This window comes from Cherax quadricarinatus, chromosome 55 (genome assembly GCF_038502225.1).
Source record: "Cherax quadricarinatus isolate ZL_2023a chromosome 55, ASM3850222v1, whole genome shotgun sequence".
Taxonomy (NCBI): domain Eukaryota; kingdom Metazoa; phylum Arthropoda; class Malacostraca; order Decapoda; family Parastacidae; genus Cherax; species Cherax quadricarinatus.
Genome location: NC_091346.1, coordinates 11,780,762 through 11,796,346, shown reverse-complemented (window position 1 = coordinate 11,796,346; position 15,585 = coordinate 11,780,762).

The following is a 15,585-nucleotide window of genomic DNA, read 5'->3' as shown; positions in this document are numbered from 1 at the left end:
CACACTAGCACAAGTACCATGGTGTACAACACACTAGCACAAGTACCATGGTGTACAACACACCAGCACAAGTACCATGGTGTACAACACACTAGCACAAGTACCATGGTGTGCAACACACTAGCACAAGTACCATGGTGTACAACACACTAGCACAAGTACCATATTGTACAACACACTAGCACAAGTACCATGGTGTACAACACACTAGCACAAGTACCATGGTGTACAACACACTAGCACAAGTACCATGGTGTACAACACACTAGCACAAGTACCATGGTGTACAACACACCAGCACAAGTACCATGGTGTGCAACACACTAGCACAAGTACCATGGTGTACAACACACTAGCACAAGTACCATGGTGTACAACACACTAGCAAAAGTACCATGGTGTACAACACACTAGCACAAGTACCATGGTGTACAACACACTAGCACAAGTACCATGGTGTACAACACACTAGCACAAGTACCATGGTGTACAACACACTAGCACAAGTACCATGGTGTGCAACACACTAGCACAAGTACCATGGTGTGCAACACACTAGCACAAGTACCATGGTGTACAACACACTAGCACAAGTACCATGGTGTGCAACACACTAGCACAAGTACCATGGTGTACAACACACTAGCACAAGTACCATGGTGTGCAACACACTAGCACAAGTACCATGGTGTGCAACACACTAGCACAAGTACCATGGTGTACAACACACTAGCACAAGTACCATGGTGTGCAACACACTAGCACAATTACCATGGTGTACAACACACTAGCACAAGTACCATGGTGTACAACACACTAGCACAAGTACCATGGTGTACAACACACTAGCACAAGTACCATGGTGTACAACACACTAGCACAAGTACCATGGTGTACAACACACTAGCACAAGTACCATGGTGTACAACACACCAGCACAAGTACCATGGTGTACAACACACCAGCACAAGTACCATGGTGTACAACACACTAGCACAAGTACCATGGTGTACAACACACTAGCACAAGTACCATGGTGTACAACACACCAGCACAAGTACCATGGTGTACAACACACCAGCACAAGTACCATGGTGTACAACACACCAGCACAAGTACCATGGTGTACAACACACTAGCACAAGTACCATGGTGTACAACACACTAGCACAAGTACCATGGTGTACAACACACTAGCACAAGTACCATGGTGTACAACACACCAGCACAAGTACCATGGTGTACAACACACCAGCACAAGTACCATGGTGTACAACACTAGCACAAGTACCATGGTGTACAACACACTAGCACAAGTACCATGGTGTGCAACACACTAGCACAAGTACCATGGTGTACAACACACCAGCACAAGTACCATGGTGTACAACACACCAGCACAAGTACCATGGTGTACAACACACTAGCACAAGTACCATGGTGTACAACACACTAGCACAAGTACCATGGTGTACAATACACTAGCACAAGTACCATGGTGTGCAACACACCAGCACAAGTACCATGGTGTGCAACACACTAGCACAAGTACCATGGTGTACAACACACTAGCACAAGTACCATGGTGTACAACACACTAGCACAAGTACCATGGTGTACAACACACTAGCACAAGTACCATGGTGTACAACACACTAGCACAAGTACCATGGTGTACAACACACTAGCACAAGTACCATGGTGTACAACACACTAGCACAAGTACCATGGTGTACAACACACTAGCACAAGTACCATGGTGTACAACACACTAGCACAAGTACCATGGTGTACAACACACTAGCACAAGTACCATGGTGTACAACACACTAGCACAAGTACCATGGTGTACAACACACTAGCACAAGTACCATGGTGTACAACACACTAGTATTTGTAGATGAATGGTTCAGAGAACCGACACGTTGATAAATTAGACACATGTGCAACTCTTGGGTATCTTTATTGAGGAAACGTTTCGCCACACAGTGGCTTCATCAGTCCATACAAAGGAGAATCTTGAAGAACAGGAGGAGAATGAGGTAATCAGTCCCTCAACCTTGAGTCGATGTGGTCAGTCCATCAATCTTGAATAGAATACGGCATACGTGCTGAGAAGGAGCTTATAAACCGTTGGCAGGAGAGGTGCAGAAGTCATAGGTCGTGTAACATTTGTTCAATGTTGAAGTAGGTCGTGCCCAAGAATTAGGCAAGCGAAGAATTCCCAAGTATTAAGATCCCAAGAAGTTGCAGTGTCTGACAGGTTTGTAGATGAATGGTTCAGAGAACCGACATGTTGATAAATTAGACACATGTGCAACTCTTGGGTATCTTTATTGAGGAAACGTTTCGCCACACAGTGGCTTCATCAGTCCATACAAAGGAGAATCTTGAAGAACAGGAGGAGAATGAGGTAATCAGTCCCTCAACCTTGAGTCGATGTGGTCAGTCCATCAATCTTGAATAGAATACGGCATACGTGCTGAGAAGGAGCTTATAAACCGTTGGCAGGAGAGGTGCAGCAGTCATAGGTCGTGTAACATTTGTTCAATGTTGAAGTAGGTTGTGCCCAAGAATTAGGCAAGCGAAGAATTCCCAAGTATGAAGCCACTGTGTGGCGAAACGTTTCCTCAATAAAGATACCCAAGAGTTGCACATGTGTCTAATTTATCAACATGTCGGTTCTCTGAACCATTCATCTACAAACCTGTCAGACACTGCAACTTCTTGGGATCTTAATACTTGGGAATTCTTCGCTTGCCTAATTCTTGGGCACGACCTACTTCAACATTGAACAAATGTTACACGACCTATGACTTCTGCACCTCTCCTGCCAACGGTTTATAAGCTCCTTCTCAGCACGTATGCCGTATTCTATTCAAGATTGATGGACTGACCACATCGACTCAAGGTTGAGGGACTGATTACCTCATTCTCCTCCTGTTCTTCAAGATTCTCCTTTGTATGGACTGATGAAGCCACTGTGTGGCGAAACGTTTCCTCAATAAAGATACCCAAGAGTTGCACATGTGTCTAATTTATCAACATGTCGGTTCTCTGAACCATTCATCTACAAACCTGTCAGACACTGCAACTTCTTGGGATCTTAATACTTGGGAATTCTTCGCTTGCCTAATTCTTGGGCACGACCTACTTCAACATTGAACAAATGTTACACGACCTATGACTTCTGCACCTCTCCTGCCAACGGTTTATAAGCTCCTTCTCAGCACGTATGCCGTATTCTATTCAAGATTGATGGACTGACCACATCGACTCAAGGTTGAGGGACTGATTACCTCATTCTCCTCCTGTTCTTCAAGATTCTCCTTTGTATGGACTGATGAAGCCACTGTGTGGCGAAACGTTTCCTCAATAAAGATACCCAAGAGTTGCACATGAGTCTAATTTAACAACACACTAGCACAAGTACCATGATGTACAACACACCAGCACAAGTACCATGGTGTACAACACACCAGCACAAGTACCATGGTGTACAACACACCAGCACAAGTACCATGGTGTACAACACACCAGCACAAGTACCATGGTGTACAACACACCAGCACAAGTACCATGGTGTACAACACACCAGCACAAGTACCATGGTGTACAACACACCAGCACAAGTACCATGGTGTACAACAAACTAGCACAAGTACCATGGTGTGCAACACACTAGCACAAGTACCATGGTGTACAACACACTAGCACAAGTACCATGGTGTGCAACACACTAGCACAAGTACCATGGTGTACAACACACTAGCACAAGTACCATGGTGTGCAACACACTAGCACAAGTACCATGGTGTACAACACACTAGCACAAGTACCATGGTGTACAACACACCAGCACAAGTACCATGGTGTACAACACACTAGCACAAGTACCATGGTGTACAACACACTAGCACAAGTACCATGGTGTACAACACACTAGCACAAGTACCATGGTGTGCAACACACTAGCACAAGTACCATGGTGTACAACACACTAGCACAAGTACCATGGTGTACAACACACCAGCACAAGTACCATGGTGTACAACACACTAGCACAAGTACCATGGTGTACAACACACTAGCACAAGTACCATGGTGTACAACACACTAGCACAAGTACCATGGTGTACAACACACCAGCACAAGTACCATGGTGTACAACACACTAGCACAAGTACCATGGTGTGCAACACACTAGCACAAGTACCATGGTGTGCAACACACTACCACAAGTACCATGGTGTGCAACACACTAGCACAAGTACCATGGTGTGCAACACACTAGCACAAGTACCATGGTGTGCAACACACTAGCACAAGTACCATGGTGTACAACACACTAGCACAAGTACCATGGTGTACAACACGCTAGCACAAGTACCATGGTGTGCAACACACTAGCACAAGTACCATGGTGTGCAACACACTAGCACAAGTACCATGGTGTGCAACACACTAGCACAAGTACCATGGTGTACAACACACTAGCACAAGTACCATGGTGTACAACACACTAGCACAAGTACCATGGTGTACAACACACCAGCACAAGTACCATGGTGTACAACACACTAGCACAAGTACCATGGTGTACAACACACTAGCACAAGTACCATGGTGTACAACACACTAGCACAAGTACCATGGTGTACAACACACTAGCACAAGTACCATGGTGTACAACACACTAGCACAAGTACCATGGTGTGCAACACACCAGCACAAGTACCATGGTGTACAACACACTAGCACAAGTACCATGGTGTGCAACACACTAGCACAAGTACCATGGTGTGCAACACACTAGCACAAGTACCATGGTGTGCAACACACTAGCACAAGTACCATGGTGTGCAACACACTAGCACAAGTACCATGGTGTGCAACACACTAGCACAAGTACCATGGTGTGCAACACACTAGCACAAGTACCATGGTGTGCAACACACTAGCACAAGTACCATGGTGTGCAACACACTAGCACAAGTACCATGGTGTGCAACACACTAGCACAAGTACCATGGTGTACAACACACTAGCACAAGTACCATGGTGTGCAACACACTAGCACAAGTACCATGGTGTACAACACACTAGCACAAGTACCATGGTGTACAACACACTAGCACAAGTACCATGGTGTACAACACACTAGCACAAGTGCCATGGTGTACAACTCACTAGTACAAGCACCATGGTGTGCAACACACTAGCACAAGTACCATGGTGTACAACTCACTAGTACAAGCACCATGGTGTACAACTCAGTAGCACAAGTAAAATGGTGTACAACTAGCTCAAGTACCATGGTGTACAACTAACTAGCTCAAGTACCATGGTGTACAACTAACTAGGACAAGTTCCATGGTATACAGCACACTAGTACAAGCACCATGGTGTACAACTCAGTAGCACAAGTAAAATGGTGTACAACTAGCTCAAGTACCATGGTGTACAACTAACTAGCTCAAGTACCATGGTGTACAACTAACTAGGACAAGTTCCATGGTGTACAGCACACTAGGAAAAGCACCATGGTGTACAACACACTAGCACAAGTACCATGGTGTGCAACACACTAGCACAAGTACCATGGTGTACAACACACTAGCACAAGTACCATGGTGTACAACACACTAGCACAAGTACCATGGTGTACAACACACCAGCACAAGTACCATGGTGTACAACACACTAGCACAAGTACCATGGTGTACAACACACTAGCACAAGTACCATGGTGTACAACACACCAGCACAAGTACCATGGTGTACAACACACTAGCACAAGTACCATGGTGTACAACACACCAGAACAAGTACCATGGTGTACAACACACCAGCACAAGTACCATGGTGTACAACACACTAGCACAAGTACCATGGTGTGCAACACTAGCACAAGTACCATGGTGTGCAACACACTAGCACAAGTACCATGGTGTGCAACACACTAGCACAAGTACCATGGTGTGCAACACACTAGCACAAGTACCATGGTGTGCAACACACTAGCACAAGTACCATGGTGTGCAACACACTAGCACAAGTACCATGGTGTGCAACACACTAGCACAAGTACCATGGTGTGCAACACACTAGCACAAGTACCATGGTGTACAACACACTAGCACAAGGACGATGGTGTTCAACACACTAGCTCAATTACCATGGGGTGGAACACACTAGCACAAGTACCATGGTGTTCAACACACTAGCACAAGTACCATGGTGTTCAACACACTAGCACAAGTACCATGGTGTGCAACACACTAGCACAAGTACCATGGTGTTCAACACACTAGCACAAGTACCATGGTGTACAACACACTAGCACAAGTACCATGGTGTACAACACACCAGCACAAGTACCATGGTGTACAACACACCAGCACAAGTACCATGGTGTACAACACACCAGCACAAGTACCATGGTGTACAACACACCAGCACAAGTACCATGGTGTGCAACTCACTAGTACAAGCACCATGGTGTACAACACACTAGCACAAGTACCTTGGTGTACAACTCACTAGTACAAGCACCATGGTGTACAGCTCAGTAGCACAAGTAAAATGGTGTACAACTAGCTCAAGTACCATGGTGTACAACTAACTAGGACAAGTTCCATGGTGTACAGCACACTAGGAAAAGCACCATGGTGTACAACTCACTAGCACAGGTACCATGGTGTATAACAATAGCAGAAGTACCATGGTGTACAACTCGCTAGCACAAGTACCATGGTGTACAACCCACTAGCACAGGTACCATGGTGTATAACAATAGCAGAAGTACCATGGTGTACAACTCGCTAGCACAAGTACCATAGTGTACAACATGTTATGCAGGGTTCTGCATGACATTGTAATGTATATACAGTAGAGAAGGGTGTCATAATAGTACGAATGTTATAATTGTAAAGCATAATTTTATAATTCATTATGTGCATTTGGGGGACCTGTAAAGTACTCTAACTGTAATTATAAAGAAATCCTGCCAGGGATTTATTTTTCAACAGCGTTTGGGTACACGGCTAAGCTTGGCTGGGGAGTCACACGAGGTCAGCATGGCATGGAGGCTGGCGTCGGAGATGCTGTGTATCTAAGCTAAGTTATGTAGTGGTGTACTCTTATTTAGCTAACTCGAGCTATAGGCTCTTCTATGGCTTACCTGTATGCCCACCTAGGCTCTGACATGGTCAGGTTGCTGTGGGATGAGTGAGGAAATGAGAAATGGGGTTGGTATTGAAGTAGTGAAGGCTTGGCGCTGACTAGGCCTAGTGGTTATATTTGCTGGACCGCCAGCCGCCTGCTTCTTGTGCCCGCTGTCTGGGCAGATACATGAAGGTGTTTTCTAGAGTGTGTGTATATAGTGTTATATTGAATAAATAGATATATTTTCCTAACTAGGATTTTTGCCTAACCCTCTGTTAACCAACCCATTGAAGTAACAAATACTTGCTTAGCCCTTTCTATTTTGACTGGGATAGCCCTGGATGGCCTGTTTATGCTTGAGATGTGTGTAACTTTTACCTTTGCCCTTAGACAAAGCTCTAGCCCCCAGGTATCCCGCATTTCTGCATAACATGGGGGCCTGTATATGGGAGAATTATCAAATTTTATGTGGTAATTCAAGATTGCAACCTGGAAAGTCAATAATCATTCTTTACTGGGTTGGTCAGAGGAAGCATTCACTATAACACTCACACTAAAATGATAAATTACCTTTGTGTGCAATATTGCTGGTTTTTAGGGTGTTATTAATACCTGTTATTCTGAGCATAATTTACCCCTGCAGGTACAATCTTGCTAATTTTTAGGGGGGTTATGAATACCTAATTTTCTGGGAATAATTTTCCTTTTCAGGTGCAATAGCTCCATTTTTCTGCCAGGATTTTCTTGTGTACAATCCTGTTTAATTTTGGGGAGTTACATGACAATCACTCCTTGTAAATATACTACTTCAGTGTATGTACTTTGCTATGTGCTTTATTATTTTATATCAGTAAGTTCTGTGGCTGATAGCAAGATTTGGTGCTATTATTTCCCAAAATGGCTGACACTAGTGAAAATTCTGGGGATGACATACATCTGGAAGGCGACATGGAATCAAATTCCCATATTAGGGACCTGGATAAGGAACAGAACTTGTACGAATGAAATTAGCCCTAGTTGCAGAAGAAAAGGAACGGTTAAGGATTGAACGTACAAAGATCCAGGAACAGAGAGCCTTAGAGGAGCTTAGGGCTCAAGAAAGAGCTAAAGAGAGGCAGCTTGCTTCTCACCCAGACACAGACACGAGGGTAGATGTTTTTCATTTGGATAAAGCCAAAAAATTTGTGCCCAAATTCCTAGAGAAAGATCCAGACCAGTTTTTTCTGTTATTTGAAAGTACGACCAAATCCCAAGTTTGGCCGGAAAAGGAATGGGCGACATTAGCAAGAACCCAATTGCGCAATTGGTAACGGGTTACAGGCCGTTAGTTCTTTAGAGGGATCGGCCTTTTCTGATTATCATAAATTAAAAGAGGTAGTTTTACTGGCTTATCAAATGTTGCCGGAAAGGTACCGGCAGAAATTTAGAGAACTAAAGTTTCAAAGCAGGGCAGTCTTTGGTGGAATATGGTAAGGAGAAGATGTCACTTCTAAATAGGTGGTGTCGCTCGAAGGGGGTGGTAGAAAATTATGAGGGTGTAATTACCTTAATTTTGTTAAAGGATCTTTCGAGAAATGTTCCTCCTGACCTTAAGGCATATCTTGAGGAGAAAGATCTTGATTATAATAATGCTTTAGAGCTGGGTGACAGATTTTTAGCAAACCAAAGATTTGGTAGTAGTTACCACCTACCACATACTAATAATGGTAAGTTTTCACCACCCACCAATAGGAACAAGAAATTTCAGAAGTTTAAGCCACATGTTTCTCAGCCTATTCTCCACCAGAGTGTGATTAAGCCTAATTCTCCAGTACCTGCCAAGGGAAGTTTTAAGTTTGCAGTCACTGGTCCAGGACTACAAGGAACAGATGGGACGAGCCCAGTTCCCAAGAGTCAAGGGATCCAACCTAGGTCAAATGGGCAGGGGGCCTTTAAACCTTATTACTGTACTTATTGTCATAAACAGGGACATCTGCAGCCGTATTGTAAGAAGTTGCGTAGAGATCAGGCGGTTGCTGGAGCTTCTCAAGTAGATACACCAGGTACCCGCACGGTAGCTAATACTGAAGCATCACCTCCGGGTATATCAGGTAACTCAGCAGTTTTGGACCCTCGGATGAAGGTCTTTACAAGTCCACGGTGGCCTTACACCAAAATGAAGGTAGGGTAACAGGCGTTATGCCTTTGAGGGACACTGGTAGCATGTACACTTTGCTTCGTAGGGGCATATTGCCAGTGTCGGATGACACATATACTGGGTTGGACGTTTTGCTTAAAGGAATTACCAGATTCACTTGTCAAGACTCCTGTGCACAGGTTATGGGTGGAATCTGCATATCAGTGTGGTTACTTAGCTGTTGGTATCACAGAGGATATACCTTGTGAGGGTGTTGACATACTTTTAGGCAATAATGTCATGGGTTGTCTTGAAAGTGAGGAACCTCTGGTTTGGAAGGACCCAGCCTCACAGAGTTAGGAGGAAAAAGCTAGGCCTACCTTACCCAAATTATTTCCAGTGGGTGCAGTAACGAGAAAAATGTCAAAAGATAAAAAAGAGTGCAGTCTCTCTCCCTGACTCTTTCGATCCTGGGGATGATTTGGGTTTGGGAAATCTATTCCTAGAGTCTAGCCTGCAGGGGGCTCAGGGTTGTGATGAACCATTCCGAACAGGACCCTGTTTGAGTGGGGCTTTTGGAGCTGGTATAGGGGGGCGACTCCTACTCGAGAGCAGCTGATCGAGGCCCAGGGGTGTGGCAACACCCTGAAAGCTATTTGATCATCTGCTGTTACCAAGGAAGAGGCCTCACAACTAACTAAATGTTTCTTTTTTGCAGACGGTATTTTGATGCAAAAGACCCTATCGGATGCGACATCTAATGATGGAGCAAGGAAGGCACTCTACCAAGTGGTGGTGCCAGAACCATTCAGGTATCAGGTTTTGTGTTTGGCCAACGATGTTCCCATGGGAGGACATTTAGGTGTTAAAATAACTATGGGCATGATTTCTAAACATTTTTACTGGTCCCAGGTATGGGAATCGGTGGATAAGTATGTAGAATCATGCCCAGTTTGCCGAAGGGTAGGAAAACCTAATCAGGGAATTAAACCTGCCCCTCTTAACCCTATTACAGTAGCCGGAGAACCTTTCAGCAGGCACTCCCACACCCATCATTTACTCTCCCACTCTCATCATTTACTTTCCCACAGCACATCCACACCCATCATTTACTCTCCCCTTGCTCTCGCATACCCAAAATTTACTCTCCCACAGCACTCCGACACCCATGCTTTACTCCCCCACGGCACTCCCACACACATTTATTCTCCCACAGCAGTCCCACACTCTTCATTTATTCTACAGCACACCACCCATCCTTTACTCCCCCACAGCACTCCCACACACGTCATTTATTCTCCTACAGCACTCACACACCCATCCTTTACTCTCCCACATCCATCATTTACTCTCCCACAGCACTCATACAGCTATCATTTACTCTCCCACAGCAGTCCCACACCCATCATTTCCTCTCACAGCACCCCCCATCCATCATTTACTCTACACACCCATCATGTATTCTCCCACAGCATACCCACACCCATCATTTAATCTACCGCAGCACTCCCACACCCATTTACTCTCCCACAGCACTCCCATACCCATTTTATCTCCCACAGCACTCCCACATCCATCAGTCTCCCAAAGCACTCCCACACTCATCATTTGCTCTCCTACAGCACTCCCACACCCATCCTTTACTCTCCAACACCCATCATTTACTCTCCCACAGCACTCCCAAACCAATCATTTACTCTCCCACAGCCATCATTTACTCTCCTAATTCACTCCCACACCCATCACTCCCACAGCATTCCCACACCCATCATTTACTCTCCAACACCCATCATTTACTCTCCCACAGCACTCCCACAACGATCATTTACTCTCCAACACTCATCATTTACTCTCCCACAGCACTCCCACAACGATCATTTACTCTCCCACGCCCATCATTTACTCTCCCACACCCACCATTTACTTTCCCACAGCATTCCCACACCCATCATTTATTCTCCAACACCCATCATTTACTCTCCCACAGCACTCCCACACCCATCATTTACTCTCCCACAGCCATCATTTACTCTCCTACATCACTCCCAAACCGATCCTTTACTCTCCCACAGCACAGCCACACCCATCCATTACTCTCCCACAGCACTCGCCCATCATTTACTCTCCCACAGCACTCCCACACCCGTCATATGCTCTCCCACTGCACTCCTACTCCCATCATTTACTCTCCCACAGCACTCCCACACCCATCATTTACTCTCCCACAATACTCCTGCACCCATCATTTACTCTCCCACAGCACTCCCACATCCATCATTTACTCTCTCCCACAGCACTCCTACACCCATCATTTACTCTCCCACAGTACTCCCACACCCATCATTTACTCTCCCACAACACTCCCACACCCATCATTTACTCTACCACAGCACTCCTACACCCATCATTTACTCTCCCACAGTACTCCCACACCCATCATTTACTCTCCCACAACACTCCTACACCCATCATTTACTCTCCCACAGCACTCCTACACCCATCATTTACTCTCCCACAGCACTCCTACACCCATCATTTACTCTCCCACAGTACTCCCCCACCCATCATTTACTCTCCCACAACACTCCCACACCCATCATTTACTCTCCCACAATAATCCTACACCCATCATTTACTCTCCCACAGTACTCCCACACCCATCATTTACTCTCCCACAACACTCCCACACCCATCATTTACTCTCCCACAGCACTCCCACACCCATCAATTACTCTCCCACAGCACTCCCACACCCATCTACTACTCTCCCACAGCACTCCCACACCCATCATTTACTCTCCCACAGTACTTCTACACCCATCATTTACTCTCCCACAACACTCCCACACCCATCATTTACTCTCCCACAGCACTCCCACACCCATCAATTACTCTCCCACAGCACTCCCACACCCATCAACTACTCTCCCACAGCACTCCCACACCCATCATTTACTCTCCCACAGTACTTCTACACCCATCATTTACTCTCCCACAACACTCCCACACCTATCATTTACTCACCCACAACTCCCACACTCATCATTTACTCTCCCACAACACTCACACACCCATCATTTACTCTCCCACAACACTCCCACACCCATCATTTACTCTCCCACATCACTCCCACACCCATCATTTACTCTCCCACAACACTCCCACACCCATCATTTACTCTCCAACATCACTCCCACGCCCATCATTTACTCTCCCACAGCACTCGCCCATCATTTACTCACCCACAACACTCCCACACCCATCATTTACTCTCCCACAGCACTCCCACACCCTTTATTTACTCTCCCACATCACTCCCACACCCATCATTTACTCTCCCACATCACTCCCACACCCATCATTTACTCTCCCACAGCACTCCCACACCCTTTATTTACTCTCCCACATCACTCCCACACCCATCATTTACTCTCCCACATCACTCCCACACCCATCATTTACTCTCCCACAGCACTCCCACACCCTTTATTTACTCTCCCACAGCACTCCCACACCCATCATTTACTCTCCCACATCACTCCCACACCCATCATTTACTCTCCCACATCACTCCCACACCCATTATTTACTCTCCCACAGCACTCCCACACCCATCACTTACTCTCCCACAGCACTCCCACACCTATCATTTACTCTCCCACAACTCCCACACCCATCATTTACTCTCCCACAACACTCCCACACCCATCATTTACTCTACCACAACACTCCCACACCCATCATTTACTCCCCCACATCAGTCTCACACCCATCATTTACTCTCCCACAACAGTCCCACACCCATCATTTACTCTCCCACAGCACTCCCACACCCATTATTTACTCTCCCACAGCACTCCCACACCCATCATTTACTCTCCCACAGCACTCACCCATCATTTACTCTCCCACAGCACTCCCACACCCGTCATATGCTCTCCCACTGCACTCCTACTCCCATCATTTACTCTCCCACAGCACTCCCACACCCATTTACTCTCCCACAATACTCCTGCACCCATCATTTACTCTCCCACAGCACTCCCACATCCATCATTTACTCTCTCCCACAGCACTCCTACACCCATCATTTACTCTCCCACAGTACTCCCACACCCATCATTTACTCTCCCACAACACTCCCACACCCATCATTTACTCTACCACAGCACTCCTACACCCATCATTTACTCTCCCACAGTACTCCCCCACCCATCATTTACTCTCCCACAACACTCCCACACCCATCATTTACTCTCCCACAATAATCCTACACACATCATTTACTCTCCCACAGTACTCCCACACCCATCATTTACTCTCCCACAACACTCCCACACCCATCATTTACTCTCCCACAGCACTCCCACACCCATCAATTACTCTCCCACAGCACTCCCACACCCATCAACTACTCTCCCACAGCACTCCCACACCCATCATTTACTCTCCCACAGTACTTCAACACCCATCATTTACTCTCCCACAACACTCCCACACCCATCATTTACTCTCCCACAACACTCCCACACCCATCATTTACTCTCCCACAACACTCCCACACCCATCATTTACTCTCCCACAACACTCACCCATCATTTACTCTCCCACAACACTCCCACACCCATCATTTACTCTCCCACATCACTCCCGCACCCATCATTTACTCTCCCACAACACTCCCACACCCATCATTTACTCTCCCACATCACTCCCACGCCCATCATTTACTCTCCCACAGCACTCACCCATCATTTACTCACCCACAACACTCCCACACCCATCATTTACTCTCCCACAGCACTCCCACACCCTATATTTACTCTCCCACATCACTCCCACACCCATCATTTACTCTCCCACATCACTCCAACACCCATCATTTACTCTCCCACAGCACTCAAACACCCTATATTTACTCTCCCACATCACTCCCACACCCATCATTTACTCTCCCACATCACTCCCACACCCATCATTTACTCTCCCACAGCACTCCCACACCCTTTACTTACTCTCCCACAGCACTCCCACACCCATCTTTTACTCTCCCACATCACTCCCACACCCATCATTTACTCTCCCACAGCACTCCCACACCCATTATTTACTCTCCCACAGCACTCCCACACCCATCATTTACTCTCCCACAGCACTCCCACACCTATCATTTACTCTCCCACAACACTCCCACACCCATCATTTACTCTCCCACAACACTCCCACACCCATCATTTACTCTCCCACAACACTCCCACACCCATCATTTACTCCCCCACATCAGTCTCACACCCATCATTTACTCTCCCACAACAGTCCCACACCCATCATTTACTCACAACACTCCCACACCCATCATTTACTCTCCCACAGCACTCCCACACCCATCATTTACTCTCCCACAGCACTCACCCATCATTTACTCTCCCACTGCACTCCTACTCCCATCATTTACTCTCCCACAGCACTCCCACACCCATCATTTACTCTCCCACAATAGTCCTGCACCCATCATTTACTCTCCCACAGCACTCCCACATCCATCATTTACTCTCTCCCACAGCACTCCTACATCCATCATTTACTCTCCCACAGTACACCCACACCCATCATTTACTCTCCCACAACACTCCCACACCCATCATTTACTCTACCACAGCACTCCTACACCCATCATTTACTCTCCCACAGTACTCCCACACCCATCATTTACTCTCCCACAACACTCCTACACCCATCATTTACTCTCCCACAGCACTCCTACACCCATCATTTACTCTCCCACAGCACTCCCACACCCATTAATTACTCTCCCACAGCACTCCCACACCCATCATTTCCTCTCCCACAGCACTCCTACACCCATCATTTACTCTCCCACAGTACTCCCCCACCCATCATTTACTCTCCCACAACACTCCCACACCCATCATTTACTCTCCCACAATAATCCTACACCCATCATTTACTCTCCCACAGTACTCCCACACCCATCATTTACTCTCCCACAACACTCCCACACCCATCATTTTCTCTCCCATAGCACTCCCACACCCATCAATTACTCTCCCACAGCACTCCCACACCCATCAACTACTCTCCCACAGCACTCCCACACCCATCATTTACTCTCCCACAGTACTTCTACACCCATCATTTACTCTCCCCCAACACTCCCACACCCATCATTTACTCTCCCACAACACTCCCACACCCATCATTTACTCTCCCACAACACTCCCACACCCATCATTTACTCTCCCACAGCACTCCCACACCTATCATTTACTCTCCCACAACTC